Source organism: Spinacia oleracea, chromosome 4, assembly GCF_020520425.1.
Source record: "Spinacia oleracea cultivar Varoflay chromosome 4, BTI_SOV_V1, whole genome shotgun sequence".
NCBI lineage: Eukaryota > Viridiplantae > Streptophyta > Magnoliopsida > Caryophyllales > Amaranthaceae > Spinacia > Spinacia oleracea.
Window position 1 is genome coordinate 47,267,018 of NC_079490.1, and position 18,095 is coordinate 47,285,112.

Sequence of the window (18,095 nt, forward strand, 5' to 3'; positions counted from 1 at the left end):
AAACAATTATGAATGCCTAGACTTGTTAATTATACAACCTAATTTGTAATTATGATTAATTTGTTGAAATTCGAATAATTTAGAATTGATTTGTTTTTCATAATTAATTAATAATTTAATTAGGTATCCATGATTAGAATCCACCATAAAAATTGTTAATTTATGTTAAAATTTTAATTTTTATGACCTAGATTTGAATCCATGTTAATCGGAAATTAATTGATTAATAAATTTTCGATTTTTCGCCCTAAAATTATGAAATTAATATGTTTTATTAATTTATCATTAATTTTAAATTAAAAATTTTAATTTTTTTTTTATGAAAACGCTCATGAATGTTGCACGAACAAAGCAATGGAAGCTACGTGTTACCCTTAAGGGGTGTTGTATAGTGCGGGCACGCGACGACGAGCAAGGGAGCTCGTCGCCCGTGCGGTACGAATGTAGCGAGCAACAAAGCGTGGCGCGCGCGCGAAGCAAAGGAGCTGGCCGTGTGTGCTATGCGATGGGCGAAGGCGAGGGCGAGGGGCAAGGCAAGCGAGCAGTGGCGTGTGGGCAGCAAGCGAGCTGCGCCAGAGCGCGTACTGCCGCGCGCAGCGAGCGCTGGCTCGCGTGCAGTGCCTTGCGAGGGTGAGCAGCAGTAGACGCGACACAGCACAGAGGCTGCGCGCATCGTGGCCAGCGATGGCTGCGTGTGCGTGTGGCCTATGGCTGTGCGTTGCGTGGTGATGTGCGTACCTTGTGTTACGATTAAATCGTTTTAAACTTTAATTTGAGATTTTCAGTTCATGTAATTTTAATTAATTTTAAAATTAATAATTTAAATTGTTTTCTTGAATTTTAATTTTGAATATTATAATTATTATAAATTTTAATTTATTCTAATTATTTTACTAAAATTAAAAACCTTGATTTAATTTAAATCCAACAGAAAAATAAATTAAATAAGTGGATTCAATTATAAATTTATATAAGCTTTAAATTTTAATTAAATTTGTATGTTTCCGGTTAGACTAGAAATACAATTTTATGTTTAAAATTAGTAAAGCATATAAATTTATTGGTTTAAGTGGGAGTAATTTTAGTCATAAACTCTTGATTAGGTCTACAAATCCTTTAAGGTTAAACAACTTGATTAGAATTAATAAGGATTGAATAATTGGTAGATTATTGGTGCCCTTGATTAATTGCTGCAAATATTTATGTGATGCATAACGTGTTTTACTAACCAGCTATGTGGGCCATGCATGATAATGAATGGGTGAATGGTATATATTGTATATGTACTGTTTTGCAGGTTATGAAGTGACTAGTATGGCCCAAATAGGATAGAAAATATGGTCTGCGTACCATTAATTTGAATGTAATTGGTCTAAAGTACCAAATTTGTTTTTCAATTCAAATATGGTCTGCGTACCATCAAATAGTTGTAATTAGTTTAATTATAGCTTATCCTATTTGAAGAAAATGGCGCCTCCCACGGAAATTTTCAAGACGGACTTTGAAGTTGAAGCTTCAAGATGAAGTCGGGCCATACTAGATCACATTTATCTTATGCATGTTTTAAGTTATTTATTGCTTTTAAATATGTCTTAAATATGCATAAGATCGAAGCTTGATTTTGTTGCATGATTAAGGATTTTAGTTCACTTAAAATCTAACCAACATAGTAAGAGCCTTAAGTTCCAAACTAAAAAAAATTGAGTTAAAAGGTGCCATGCCAAAATAACACTTACTTGGATATCCTTTTTTCATCGATCTTAGTAATAGTTTTCCGCCATAGCGAGGTGTTACTTATCGATACTAAAGGGGTAAGGTACACAAATAATTGTGAGTACATGTTAGTTTTGGTGAAACTCAACGATATAAGTAAGGAGTCCTTTTATGTCGTGGCAAAATCGATAGGTTTACCTAATAAGTTCTTAGACGTACCTATCAACCAAGAGTAGTTTCTAGACTATTAGCAAAAGGCTTCTGCTTACTGTGAGGGGGTCGAAAAAGCGCGAGGCTAATGCGTGACCTCGTCCCTCGTGGGTGTGACGATTCTTTTTATTTAGTCAAGTGTAATTGGATTTCCTGTGAGTATACACCCAATTGACTAGTAATATAGGAGTCGCCATTCAGTTTTTAACGACAATGAGAAAAACTGACAAAACCCGGTTATCGTGACATAAAGGGAGTGCAATTATGTTTGACCACGACGGCCGTAGGTTCCCTTGTGATCCCTGGTGTGGGGATCTCTCAATATACACCCGCAAGGTAGAGATTGAGGGTTCGGGGGACTGTAACTACCGAGAGGAGTACTTCGCTCGTCGATAACTCCAGAGGCAGGATATCCTTACTAGCTCAGCATAAATAATTGAAGGGACATGCGTTAACTATTAAACTAATCTGAGTTGATTTTAGCAATATGCAACATATAATACTAATTCGATCGTGATTATCTGATTTAAATAGCATTAAGGGACCTAGCATGATAATCCGATTTCCCAAAAATATTATATTTGTTAGGCGTGATAGAACAATCAGATTAGGTTAGTTTAACAGTTCATAGAAAGGACGAGGAAAACAGTTAAATCATCGAAAAGGGACACATTACGACGCACCCTTGAGAGGTGCGTCACGGTTCTCAGAAAACTAACCACTTTGACTTTGCTATTTCTCCTTTTTATTTAACGAATCTCAATTATGGGACAGGATACATTCTGTTCGATTTATGGATCGATTGCGACAGAATGCGTGAACAATTTCGCAGCGAGAGGCTTAGGCTAAGGGTTGGAGTCAATACTCAGAATATAATTATGTGTTGTTGTGTTCTTTTCACGTCGAATTTAGGGGCCTATTTATAGGGAAGAGTTCGTGGAAAGATATAATTGCAGAGTTCTAATCCACAAAGAATTAGGAAAAAACACGTACCCAGGTATTTTCAGCGCCCAGGCCTGGGCGCCGAAGATTTCGGCGCCCAGAGCCAGGCGTTGAAAATAGGGTCTGGGCTGTTTTCTTTAGTCAGATTCGGATTCCTGAAATCCGTAGAGTTTGAGATTAATTCGAGTCTTTTAGCGCGTATCAATTTTGTGACGGAATGCATCCGGGCCCGTTACGAACTCTAGGCTCAATAGGATTTCAATTAATACGTAACTCTTATTTCCGAATCATATTAGGAATAGGATTCTCGCTGTTTTCTATCTCATTTAGGATTTATGTTGGAATGCAACACCTAATTCTGACAGGTTTCGATCTTTAATGATTTGCCACTTTTAGAAGCTACCCTTTACGGCAGTTACTATTTTTAGCAGGTTTCCATAAATAGCAGGTTTCGGGTGAAATGAAATGGGGAATCGAGATTCGTTTATTTTATAGGAGATGCGTTGTCAAGTGGAGTTTTTACGTCTTCATCATCGAACCTTTCCCTTTCGGGAATGGGGACAAAAGTAGGTGTCTACAGTTAGCACCCACTTTGACTGAGTCTTGGAGTAAGACGATGGTCAAAGTATCAGACGGAGTGCGTCACACAAGCCATGGTGTATGTGACCTGTTTTGCGAGGGTCTCACAAGCCCCCGAGTGAAAAAATTTGACTTAAGGGTCATCACTTGAAGTGTCGACATATCCCTCACGTGTCATTGGGATTTGTCAACTGATAGTATAGAAACTTCCTCACTTTGTCATTGGAAGGATCTAAAGGTGCGTAGAAACTCCTCACTTTGTCATTGGGAGTAGCTACAGAGTTTTTCGAAATCAAAGCTATAAGTGTAATTGGGCCTGGCCAAGCCCAATCACGAGGTAAAAACGTTTTTTTTTTTTTAAAGATTCTCATTTTCAGGGCTAGCTAAACGAGAAAACCCCCTTGTTTTTATAGGACGTAAAACGAAGGAAAATCCAGCACCCTTGTTTTTATGGGACGTAAAACGAAGGAAAATCCAGCAAAAGTTATCGCTGCAGCGACTAAGGACCTTCGCGGTTTAATGGCGCAGACCCCGCCGGCTGAAGATGGCGAGCCTGTCCGCTACGGGTGGACACCCCGTCCGATAGAAGTGGACGAATCTGTTTTTGAAATTTGAAAATAAGGACCTACGCGGTTCGTGACGTAGACCCCGCCGGCTGAAGATGGCGAACCTTGTCCGCTAAGGGTGGACACCCCGTCCGATAGAAGTGGACGAATCTATTTTGGAATTTATTTTGCTTTTTTTGAAAATAAGGACCTACTTGGTTTGCGCCGTAGACCCCGCCGGCTGAAGATGGCGAGCCTATTTTAAATTTGAAGACTTTATTTTTCGAAAACCGAGGACCTGCGCGGCTAGTGACGCAGACCCCGCCCGCTGAGGGTGGGCGATCCCTGTCCGCTGAGGGTGGACGTCCCTGAATTCGTTTTCTTTTCGATTTGGGAACTCGCGCGGTTTGTGACGCGATTCTTGCATGACTGAAGATGGGCAAGTTCCTATTTCTTTGGTTCTTTGTGATTTCTTTTGAGAATTTCTTTTTATTCCTTCTTGCAAGAGCGAATTCTTTCGAGGGGTGCTCGAATTTAGTTGTAACCTGAACGTGGGCTGACAACGTGTTCAGACGGATCTTTATCTTGCGACCGTCCGCTTTCGTGACTTTGAGCTAGTCTTTACGGCTCGACTTGGTCTTTGATCAGAGGACCGTGTACAAGTATCAGTGATGTCCTTTCGATGAGGTCGAACCTATTGTTGTTCCTTTTTTTTTTTTTTGAGATATCCAAACATGATATGGTGTTTGGCGCAGTCCGGGAATGTGATTTTGATCGCGCGCTCCTCGTTGGAGTCTATTTTTCGCGAGCCCCCAAGCACTGGGGCTCGTCGGTTGTTTTTCGCATCTTGTAATCATGTTTGGGGTCATGCTCGTATGTGCGAGCGACCTTCTATAGTAGTGTGCTACTTTAGCGAAGCCGTGGAGTGCGACTTTAGTTTTTAGGCGACATCCGGTTTTAGCTTGGCCCGGATTAACCCTTTGACAGACAAACATTTTTTTATTTGGAAAACCAATGACTTGACGACACATATTTTTGGTGTTTCGAAGAATGACCATGATATTTAACTTGCTTTTTTTTTTGAAAGTGTACATAAGCATTTTCTGAGACGAGTCTAAGTCTCGACCAAGTTTTAATGTTATTATTTTTTTCTTGCTTATTTGGGAGCTAAAGGTGTTTTGGGCTTGATCCTACTTGCAATAGGGCCTCGTGTTTTAGCAACATGGTCTTAAGTCCTTTCCTGTTCCGTGTTTTGTGAAATCTGGGCCTTGGGCTGCATTTTCAGCGCCCAAGTTCAGGCGTTAAATATTTGATTTTCGGATTTCCTAACACGTTCAGCTATATATAGGGGGCTAGATACGTCCTTATTTTCAGGATGTCATTGGGTGCGTTCAGCTATATATAGGGGGCTAGATACGTCCTTATTTTCCACCACTCTCAAATTCTTTCTCTCCTTTTTGCTGTGCTCTAATTATTCACTGCTTTTGCCATGTCGATCCCTACTTTCTCACTCCAACGGACTGTTAGGCGTTGGCTGCGGGCGCTTACTCCCACAGAAAAAGCTTTGTTAAACGAATACCACTTAGAGGCACTTTTAGGTTTACAACAAATTAATATTGATTATAACTTTCTACATGCTGCCCTAAGCTTTTGGGACTCCGATCATCATGTTTTTGCCTTTCGGGGCAATGAAATATGTCCTTTGCCTGATGAATGTGCTGCGATCCTTGGTTATCCTACTAATGCTACTCCTGTTACCCCTGGCACTATTGAAGAGGGTAAAACAACCATAAGGGCTTTCCTAGGGCTAGATGATAACATGTTTTCTGAAATCGTTGTAGATGATAAGGTTAACTTGGCGAAACTTGTAAAACATCACTTTAGGCCTAGTAAGAATATGACCGAACAAAAATTGAACATTCGAGCCCTTGTATTTTGCTTGTTGAATCATTATTTGCTGTCGAATAATAATGGTGAGTTCGGTGACATAAGGTTGATCCCCTCGATTAGCCAGATGGAAAGTTGCTATTCTATTATGCCGTTGGTTGTTGCTGAGACTTTGCTAAGTGCGGATGAACTGAAGAAGGGCGCCAAATCTGAATATTTTAAGGGGAGCCCCCTATTGCTGCAGGTAATCGATCTTTTCCTTGCGCACATGTATGTTTTTTTTTGCATATATTTCTTTTGCCTGGGGCTGAGTTTCAGCGCCCAGGGCTGGGCGCTGGAATATTCGGCGCCTGGTCCTGGGCGTTGAAACTGCGCCCCAGGAACCGTTTTTTTCTTTCTTTTCATTCTTTTGATTCGATCGTACCTGTTTTTGCAGATTTGGCTTGCGGAACGGCTTAGACTTTTGGAAGCTCTTGCCGATCCTAAACATTATCGCCCTATAGCTTTGGGTAACCGAAAATACTTGCACCAAGGCCAGGACGAGGCCGAATGGACCTCCTTTTTTACTTATGGCATTTGTTCTATTAAGTGGGTGGTACCATGGTGGGGTTTGACTACTATGACAGGGGGGTCTGATGTATCGGTTTATGTTTCTTTGTTGGGGCTATCTCGTCCCATTTATATTTTCCCTTACCGAGTCATGCGTCAATATGGTTTAAGGCAGACTATCCCCTTTTCTAATACGGTACCACCTAAGGTAGCGGCCTTTTCACAAACATGGGTCCTAGCGTGGGCCAAGTATTATGATGGTCTCCCGCGTTGGGCCGTAGCTACAAATGGCTTTGTGGGTCTTTCTAAAAACTACAAGTTGTGGATGAGCTCCGATGACAAAGATGTGAGGACCGAGGCTCGTAATGGGGAGCCGGCTGAGCTTTTGATACCTCGTATTCGTGTTAAGTATGAGGGTCCTGATTCTGCCAAACCTCGTACCTATGGTGTTAAGACTGTGAAAGCTCGTCCTGATCGAAAGCGAAAGGAAGTTCCTCCTCGTTCCAGTTTCAGGCCTAAAAAGATGCCTAACATGAAGGGGCCTGCTGTTGTTAAAAGAAATGCAAGCTCTCGCGGAGATCGTCGCCGGAACAATGTATGGGTTAGGAAGGCTCAGCCGCCTGTAGAAACAGCGGCTAGTCTAGTTGATGATAATAATCCTTCTCCCATCATTGCCTGTGCTCTCGAGGCTGAGCGGGCTATAACTGAGAACGTTTCTGAAGCCTTGGCATCTTTAGAAGTTAGTGTCCAGGAGCCGGTTCTTATGGAGATTGACATTGGGGCAGCGCAGAGGACTGTGGGAGTGGATCCTGCGAATATTGCCCTCTACAAGACTTTATTTGATGATCCAGAAGAACTAGAGTAGTGTAGTTCTTGCTAGGGTGTAGGTGCCCTCTATTTATTTCAGTTGTGTTTGTTTTTATTTTTAGCACTTTGTTTTCCTTCTTATTATATTTTAATAAAGGCGTATTTTTAGTTTTCATTTATTTTTGTTTCTCCTCTTTTTTATGTATTTTATATGTCTAACACTTTTTTGCAAAGAATATATTATTTTTTTATTTGGACCGAATCCTTGGTAAGGATTGCCTACGTATCTTGTCAGAATCAGGTCGCGCGTAGTTCTAGCTTTAGAATAAGTTCTAGTATGCCGGATTTCGGTAGATATGTCCTGAAGTGGAAACATATTACTTAATTGGTCAAATGAGTGAAGTATTTATCATTATTTTCATCTGCCGTTTTTTTTGCCATAGGTTGCGTAAAATTCGACTAATTTGTATAGCTATATTCTTGGTAAACCTATTTGGATACGTACTGTACCCCCCAAGTGTTCGTTATTTTTCCGTTGTGTGCGGATAAAATGACGAGCACTCTCTAAAACAAAACTTTAGGCAGGCAGAGAGTTTCAACGCCCAGGCTGGGGCGTCAGAATTTTCGGCGCCCAGCCCTGGGCGCTAAAATGACCTGGGCGGTCAATTTTTGACGCTTTGCTTCACATGTTCTTGCGTTTATTTATATTCCCCTTTTTTTGTGCCTTGACATTGTGCTTCGTATTTAAAGTTAATTTTGAGGCAATTTTGGAGGCTTTTTTGACTGTTAGCGTGAAATGCACTTTTGTCTGGATTAATTTTTTCTATTGGTGTCTTGAAACAGTTTTGAAAATGGAGTTAGGGTGCGGAAGTTATGAAGATCTTTGTGTAGGCTTTGGAGGTGGGTTGTTAGTGAAGGGTATGATGGAATCTATGTTTTATGAATCTTTTTTTTTTTTTTGGTAACATTTGCATTGTTTTAAATTTTTGATTTCCTTTGATTTTGGGTTGCATGGATTGGCTCTTATGATGACACTGGTTGGCTTTTTAGGTTTTGGGGATATGAATGGAATAGTGTGGTTTATTTTGTGGGTTTCGGGAATTGGTTCCCATGTTACTATTTCAAAACAGAGTGGGCTTTGTTTGTTGGGCCTAGAGTGGGCCGCCTCTTTATTTTTGTATTTTGCAAGTACATTTGGTGTTTATTTAGTGTTAGAATAAAATTTTTAGGAGAAATATTACGCCTTTATTGATTCGGAAAGTAAGGAAAACACACTGAAATAAAACTGACCTATATTCTAAGCGGCCTTAAGACCATCTAAAGTCTCTATTTTTTTTTTTTTTTATCAATCTAAAGAACTACTAGGCGCTTTTTACTAATGGTGCTCTATGTGGCTCAAGCCTGGGGTTTAGTCTCATAAAACTTCGGTCCTTCACCGGTACTCATCTTGAATTCCATTCCTTTTGCGTTGACCCACTGATATGTCTTCACCCATCCGTTCTCGACCTCTTCTAGCGTTGATGTAGGAGAGATTAACCGGGTTGGATCGAAACCTTCATCTTGTAAAGCTAGGGTAGTCATCACAGTCTCGTTCTCCATAGGCCTCGATTCGTTAAACAATGTCCATAGAGCCTGGTTGTCTAATATTTCAGCTGTTTTAGCCTTGGCGAGGTGGGGTGCCTCATCCAAGGTGTGGCAGTCATGGAAAATTTCAAATCCGGGTTTTAGCAAGCCATCCTGAACGAAGGGTTCAGGGAAATCACAGCATGGGTGTTCTTCTCCTTCCCTAACGAACATCCCGTTAAGGGTCCTTTGATATGGGGGAAGGAGGGTGGTTTGTTTGGTTTTGTTAAGGCGTAGCCTAGATAGGCGGTCAGCAATATCTTCCTCCGTTGGTTCATAACCTAAGCCAAAGGGAGTAGATTTGTCGGGAAAAGGATGGAATGTGCATTCCTTCTTCCTTATGCCCAATGGGGTTCCTGGAAAATAGCCTTGAGCTAACAACATTCTAGGGATAACTCGGGATGCATGCGAGTCTAGGAATGCTGGATCATAATCTTCGATGAACTGGATTGTTTCTTCCATTTGAAACCCATAAAGGTCGCCTGCAGTTTCGGCCGTTCCAACCATAGTACAACTGACGTCGAGAGGAGGGGCGCGGATTTCTAGTAGTACCCCGTTATGGTTAAGTTTAACCATTTGGTGCAAGGTAGAAGCCACACCTCCTAAGTCATGGAGCCAAGGTCGCCCCAAGAGGAGGTTGAAAGTGGGCTTGATGTCGATTATTTGAAACTCCGTGGTGCGTGCCACAGGCCCGGTTTGTATGGTAAGGTTGACTTTTCCCAATAAAGGCGTTCGGGAGTTATCATAAGCTCGTACCCCTTGCGTGGAGGTTTGGAAGTCATTGTTTCCTAGCCCCAAGCAATGGGCGGTTTGCAATGGGCAGACATTAACCGCCGAACCATTATCTACGAGCACTAGGGGGATGTTTTGTCCTTTGCATCCAACCACTAGGTAAAGGGCTTTATTGTGAGCACCCCCCTCTTTGGGTAAGTCTTTATCAGTGAAAACTATGGCCTTTTCCCCGGCATCTCTCGTGACATGGCTAACCAATGAGTCGGGTGTGATATCTGTAGGTACTGAGATGAGGTCAAGTGAGCGAATAAGATTTTCGCGATGTTCCTTTGAAGTACACATAAGATCCCAGATGGTAATCTCAGCCTTGGTTCTTTTTAGTTGTTTCAGGAGAGGATTTTCAATGACTTCCGCGACGGTGGCGTGCCGTCCATTCTCAGGAGTTTGCCTAACCGGGATGTCGTCCATAGGAGGTGGGTGAATATCCGGTTGGTATATCCTTCCGGATCGGGTGAGGTTGTCGACCTCGGGCTCCTGAGGGGTGGTGTCAATGAGAGCATACCCGGGCCAAGTTTCGGTGAAGAGGTCCTGGCCCGAGACTTGAGATAGGTAAATATCTTCAGCATCATCATTCCACACACCGCACACTTCCCTCTCGATTCGATCCATAGGGACCACAACGAGTGGTGCACCTTGAGGTGTAATATACACCGTGGGGTCGAAATTCTCTGGTTGGTCGAGAGAGATGTGACAAGAGCCGAGTGGGCTCTTGTTGTTGTTGGGTTTGCCAACGTTAGGGAGAGGTATCACTTCATCCTCTATCATGTCCTGGATCGTATGTTTTAGACTCCAGCAGTTTTCAGTGTCATGCCCATTTCCTTGATGGAATTTGCAGTAAGTACCTTCGACCAAATATTTGCTTTTTACAGGAGGGTCACGGGTGGGGCCTATAGGTCTCAACTTTCCTTGATTGGTCAGTCTTTCAAAGGCTTGTACCAAAGTTGACCCAAGTGGGGCAAACTTTCGGTCTCGGACCCATCTTACAGGGTTTCTTCAGGCGGGAGTCTCTTCTACAGCATGGACTTCTTGGGCTTGGGATGTGTTACCCCGATTATAGGTGTTGATCTTATATGTGGGTTTGCTCTGTATGGTTTTGGCGAGGTCGTCCTCGATCTTTATTCCCAGATCATAAACTCTTTTGAAAGTGTCGAGTCCCAGGTACCTAAGGTGTTGTCTGTAAGCCGGGTCCAGGTTGTCAATGAATTTTTGGACCAATTCTGTTTCGGGAGGCCTATTGATTAGCTGGGCCGCCTGGTCCCTCCATCTAGCAAAGTAGGTTGTGAAACCCTCATTTTTCTTTTGGAAGAGAACTTCCAGCTCGCGCATGGTGACTTGGAAATCCATGTTCGACGAGTATTGCTTGATGAAGACATTGACAAAGTCTTCCCAACTGGGGAAGAGCTTAGGGTCCTGGTGATAGTACCATTTGAGCGGCACAGGTTCCAAGGACAAAGGAAAGGCAGGTAAGTACATGGACTTGTCCACGCCTTTCAAGTTCATGGTATTCACAAAGCTCAGTAGATGATCACGGGGGTTGTCCGTGGCCTTGAACTTTGGTAAGTCAGATGAACTGAACTTTTCTGGTAATTTGCCAGGAAAAGGTTCAGGATCGAGGGAGAAGTATTTGCTCCCCATGGTTTACTGTAGGACCATTTTTTCAATCCTCTTCTCGTTATCGAGGTCATTTTTGGCTTGCGCAGCCGCTAAAGCTTCATTTTCCATTTTCAGTTGGCCTATAAGTTGGGTCATTTGGACCATCTGGTCTCGCAAATCTTCGATGGACATGTTTGAAGGTGCGAATCGAGGTTGGGGAAGCGGAGATCCTTGAAATGAGGGACGACGGACGGAGCTTAGAGTTACTAAACCTGGTGTTGGCGATGTATCTTCGAGACGCACTAACCGTTGATTCCCTGATCGGCACCAAGTGGCAGGACCAGTCCTAGGCATAAGATAAGCTAAAGTTTTAGGTTCCCAAAGTTTCAAGAATTACTTAGTCTAGAATTCGACTCTCTAAATTGGTTTTTCACTCTTTCTTTTGTCGGTACACTTTTTGGTTTTTTTTTATTTTGGTCATTCTTTGGATTTTCGAAACACTTGCCCGTGTGACATTCATAGTTATTAACACGTTCGGTTTTGGTGCCGGGTATTGTCGTCGTAGGAGGCCTAACAACGACACAAAGAGTCATTAATTTTTTTTACGAGTCGCTTTTTGAAATCGAGTGCTTTTCTTACGCCCTCGTAGCAATTCTTTTTATGAACATTTTTTTGAGTTACGTATTTTCCTTTCGCGCGGGCACCGAGGCTGCTGCGCCTGACCAGAATGCCAAGCAGCAACTTCAGCGCCCAGCGAGGGGCGTGAGAAGTTCTGTCGCCCAGCCAGGGGCGTTGAAAATGCGTCCCTGGCTGGTTCTCGTTTTCTGTCTTCTGTTTATGCGACTTCGATTTGTGTGCTTGCCTAATAACGTCCTTTACGCGTAACAGCGTTTGTGGGATTCGTTACAGGCCATCCCGAGCGTCGCTTATTTTGTGGCGATCATTCGGGTTTGCGGAACACGTGTTTCGGTATAACTCTTTGGCAAATTAGTCTATGAATGTTTGGGCAGTTTTTAAACTCAACGATATAAGTAAGGAGTCCTTTTATGTCGTGGCAAAATCGATAGGTTTACCTAATAAGTTCTTAGACGTACCTATCAACCAAGAGTAGTTTCTAGACTATTAGCAAAAGGCTTTTGCTTACTGTGAGGGGGTCGAAAAAGCGCGAGGCTAATGCGTGACCTCGTCCCTCGTGGGTGTGACGATTCTTTTTATTCAATTAAGTGTAATTAGATTTCCTGTGAGTATACACCCAATTGACTAGTAATATAGGAGTCGCCATTCAGTTTTTAACGACAATGAGAAAAACTGACAAAACCCGGTTATCGTGACATAAAGGGAGTGCAATTATGTTTGACCACGAAGGCCGTAGGTTCCCTTGTGATCCCTGGTGTGGGGATCTCTCAATATACACCCGCAAGGTAGAGATTGAGGGTTCGGGGGACTGTAACTACCGAGAGGAGTACTTCGCTCGTCGATAACTCCAGAGGCAGGATATCCTTACTAGCTCAGCATAAATAATTGAAGGGACATGCGTTAACTATTAAACTAATTTGAGTTGATTTTAGCAATATGCAACATATAATACTAATTCGATCGTGATTATCTGATTTAAATAGCATTAAGGGACCTAGCATGATAATCCGATTTCCCAAAAATATTATATTTGTTAGGCGTGATAGAACAATCAGATTAGGTTAGTTTAACAGTTCATAAAAAGGGCGAGGAAAGCAGTTAAATCATCGAAAAGGGACACATTACGACGCACCCTTGAGAGGTGCGTCACGGTTCTCAGAAAACTAACCACTTTAACTTTGCTATTTCTCCCTTTTATTTAACGAATCTCAATTATGGGACAGGATACGTTCTGTTCGATTTATGGATCGATTGCGACAGAACGCGTGAACAATTTCGCAGCGAGAGGCTTAAGCTAAGGGTTGGAGTCAATACTCAGAATATAATTATGTGTTTTTGTGTTCTTTTCACGTCGAATTTAGGGGCCTAATTATAGGGAAGAGTTCGTGGAAAGATAGAATTGCAGAGTTCTAATCCACAAAGAATTAGGAAAAAACACGTACCCAGGTATTTTCAGCGCCCAGGCCTGGGCGCCGAAGATTTCGGCGCCCAGAGCCAGGCGTTGAAAATAGGGTCTGGGCTGTTTTCTTTAGACAGATTCGGATTCCTGAAATCCGTAGATTTTGAGATTAATTCAAGTCTTTTAGCGCGTATCAATTTTGTGACGGAATGCATCCGGGCCCGTTACGAACTCTAGGCTCGTTAGGATTTCAATTAATACGTAACTCTTATTTCCGAATCATATTAGGAGGATTCTCGCAGTTTTCTATCTCATTTAGGATTTATGTTGGAATGCAACACCTAATTCTGACAGGTTTCTATCTTTTATGATTTGCCACTTTTAGAAGCTACCTTTTACGGCAGTTACTATTTTTAGCAGGTTTCCATAAATAGCAGGTTTCGGGTGAAATGAAATGGGGAATCGAGATTCGTTTATTTTATAGGAGATGCGTTGTCAAGTGGAGTTTTTACGTCTTCATCATCGAACCTTTCCCTTTCGGGAATGGGGACAAAAGTAGGTGTCTACACTTACCTAAAAGATTTTAGAATTGAGTCTAAATACATAATGTGCTTAATTCTTCAATGGTTTTTAGGATCTTGGAATCATTTTATTCACACCTGCCAGAAGACATACCTTGAATAAAATGCTTAATGAACATTGAATTATGCATGTATGCTAGAATTTAAGTTTATTAAGAGAAACTATGAATGATTATTTATTTGTTTATTCTTTTTCAATTGTAGTTAATTATGGCAAACAACAATTCATTCAACATTCGATCAATTCTCGAAAAGGAGAAGTTGAGCGGGAAAAACTTCCTTGACTGGTAAAGGAACTTGCAAATAGTTCTTATGCAGGAAGAAAATGAGTATGTCCTGGAAGAGGCGATGCCCGAAGCCCCAGGCGAAGGGGTCACTCAGGCAGCCCTCAATCGTTGGATTGATGCCAACAAGGATGTGAAATGTCTAATGCTTGTAACCATGAGTGCAGATCTACAGAAAACGTTCATCAACTCAGATGCTTTCACGATCATCAGCGAGTTAAAGAACATGTTCAAAGATCTGGCTCGGGTCGAAAGATTCGAGACTCAAAGGCAAATTCTTGAGACCAAGCTTAAGAAAGGCGAGCCCGTAAGTCCACATGTTCTCAAAATGATTGGACTCATTGAGAATATGAGTCGGCTGGATCAGCAATTCTCTCAGAAAAGGGCTGTAGACACCATCCTCCATTCTCTTCATAACGGGTATGATCAGTTCAAACTGAACTACAGTATGAATAGTCTGGACAAAATGCTCACTGAGCTTCACGGTATGCTGAAGACCGCTGAAAAGATGCTCAAAAGTGATAAGCAAGATGTGCTTATGGTGCGTGGGGGCAAGTTCAAGAAATCTGGAAAGAAGAGGAATGCTAAGAAAGGTGGCAACAAGGCCAGCCCAACTAAGAAAACTGGCGCCAAGTCTGAAAAGAGGAAGGTCAGTCAACCCACTTCTGAATCCGAATGCTTCTACTGCAAGAAGAAGGGGCATTGGAAGAGAGATTGCTTGAAGCTAAAGGAAGATCAGAAGAACGAAACAGTCGTTCCATCTTCAGGTATTTTCGTTATAGACTGTACACTTGTTAATTCAAATTCTTGGGTATTAGATACAGGTTGTGGCTCACACTTATGTTCCAATTCACAGGGACTAAGAAGAAGTAGAAAGTTAAGCAAGGGTGAAGTCGACCTACGAGTGGGAAATGGAGCACGGATTGCTGCATTAGCTGTAGGAACTTATTATTTGTTGTTGCCCTCTGGGCTAGTTTTGGAACTTGAAGAATGTTTCCATGTTCCAAGTCTTACTAAAAACATCATTTCTGTTTCTTGCTTAGATGCTAAGGGATTTTCCTTTTTAATAAAAGACTATAGTTGTTCGTTTTATTTTAAAGAGATGTTTTATGGATCTGCTAGATTAGTCAATGGACTTTATTTATTAGATCACGACAAACAAGTTTATAACATAAATACCAAAAAGGCCAAAAAGGATGATTCAGATCTCACCTATCTGTGGCATTGTCGATTAGGCCATATTAACTTGAAACGCATGGAAAGACTTCAAAAGGAAGTAATTCTAGAACCATTTGACTTAGAGGATTATGGTAAGTGCGAATCATGTTTACTTGGCAAAATGACAAAGCAACCTTTCTCTAAAGTTGGAGAAAGAGCAATTGAACTATTGGGTTTAATCCATACAGATGTATGTGGACCAATGAGTACAAATGCTAGGGGTGGTTTCAGCTACTTTATCACTTTCACTGATGACTTCAGTAGATATGGTTATGTCTACCTAATGAAGCATAAGTCTGAATCCTTTGACAAATTCAAGTAATTTCAGAGTGAAGTAGAGAATCAATTAGGCAAGAAGATTAAGGCGCTGCGGTCTGATAGAGGCGGTGAATATCTGAGCTATGAATTTGATGACCATATGAAAGAATGTGGAATTCTATCAGAATTGACTGCTCCTGGAACACCACAATGGAACGGTGTGTCGGAACGGAGGAACAGAACCTTGCTAGACATGGCTAGATCAATGATGGGTCAGGCCGAACTTCCAATAGAATTTTGGGGACATGCACTAAATACAGCCGCACTCACTATAAATAGAGCTCCGTCTAAAGCTATTGAAAAGACTCCATATGAGTTATGGTTTGGAAAGCCTCCAAAAGTGTCTTTTCTTAAGATTTGGGGATGTGAAGTATACGTCAAACGATTAATTTAAGACAAACTTCATCCAAAATCTGATAAATGTATCCTTGTGGGCTATCCAAAGGAAACAAAAGGGTATTACTTCTACAATACATCTGAGAACAAGGTGTTTGTTGCTCGAGATGGTATCTTTTTGGAAAAGGATCACATTTCCAAAATGACAAGTGGGAGAAAAGTAGACCTCGAAGAAATTCGAGTCGAACAACAAACTCTAGAGAATGCTCAAGATGACATTCAGGATGAAAATCAGAGATCTTTAGAAGTTTCTGGTGAGAATCATGGACAATCTAGAGATGTAACCCCGCGTAGATCGCAGAGATATAGATCTCGACCGGAAAGATACTTAGGTATTTTGACGAACGAGAGCTATGATGTTCTATTACTTGAAAGTGATGAACCTGCGACTTACAAACAAGCTATGACGAGCCCTAGCTCCAAGCAATGACATGAAGCCATGCAATCTGAATTAGACTCCATGTCTGAAAACCAAGTATGGGATTTGGTCGATTTGCCAGATGGCTACCAAGCCATTGGAAGCAAATGGGTTTTCAAACGGAAAGAGGACAAGGATGGAAAACTTGAAGTTTTCAAAGCTAGATTGGTTGAAAAAGGTTACAGGCAAGTCCACGTTGTGGATTACGATGAAACCTTTTCACCAGTTGCAATGCTAAAGTCTATTCGGATAATGTTAGCAATCGCTGCATATTACGATTACGAAATATGGCAGATGGATGTCAAAACCGCTTTCTTAAACGGCGTTTTAACAGAAACTGTGTTTATGACACAGCCTGAGGGTTTTGAGGATCCAAAGAATGCTAAAAAGGTATGCAAGCTAAAGAAATCAATCTACGGATTGAAGCAGGCATCTAGGAGCTGGAATATACGTTTTGATAAACCAGTCAGTGACTTTGGTTTCATCAAGAACGCAGCCAAATCTTGTGTGTACAAGAAGGTCAGTGGGAGCAAAATTGCTTTTCTAGTATTATATGTCGACGACATATTACTTATCGGAAATGACATTCCTATGTTGAACTCTGTCAAGATTTGGCTTAGGAAATGTTTTTCGATGAAGGATCTAGGAGAAGCACAATACATATTGGGCATCAAGATTTATAGAGATAGATCTAAAAAGATGATTGGACTTAGTCAAAGCACTTATATCAATAAAGTACTTGATAGGTTCAAGATGGCAGACTCCAAGCGAGGCTACCTACCCATGTCTCATGGAATGACTCTAAGCAAGACTATGTGCCCAAAAACACTTGATGAGCGTAGACGAATGAATGGGATTCCGTATGCATCATTGATTGGTTCAATAATGTATGCTATGATATGTACACGCCCGGATGTTGCATACGCACTCAGTGCTACGAGCAGTTACCAGTTAGACCTAGGAGAGGCACATTGGACTGCTGCCAAGAATATTCTGAAGTACCTGAAAAGGCACAAATATGACTTCCTGGTCTATGGTGGAGATGATGAATTAATTTTTAAAGGCTATACGGACGCAAGTTTCCTAACCGACAAAGATGATTTCAGATCACAGTCTGGTTTTGTCTTCTGCCTCAACGGAGGTGCAGTAAGCTGGAAAAGTGCTAAGCAAAGCACCATTACGGATTCTCCAACTGAAGCGGAGTACATTGCTGCACATGAAGCAGCAAAGGAAGCTATATGGCTAAGGAAGTTCATAGGTGAACTTGGTGTAGTCCCCTCCATTAAAGGACCAATAGCCCTGTATTGTGATAATAACGGAGCTATTGCACAGGCAAAGGAGCCTAGACACCACCAGAGAGTCAAGCATGTACTTCGTAGATTTCACCTTCTATGAGAGTTCATTGAAAGAAAAGAAGTCGAGATAAGCAAGATTGGAACTGATGAAAACATATCAGATCCATTGACTAATCCTCTGCCGCAGGCGAAGCACAACTCGCACACTGCAGCTATGGGAATCAAGCATATTGGAGAATGGATTTGATGTCCTTGTTTAATGTTTTAAAGTTTTAGAGTTTAATTATTTGTAAAACATTATTGGTTAATC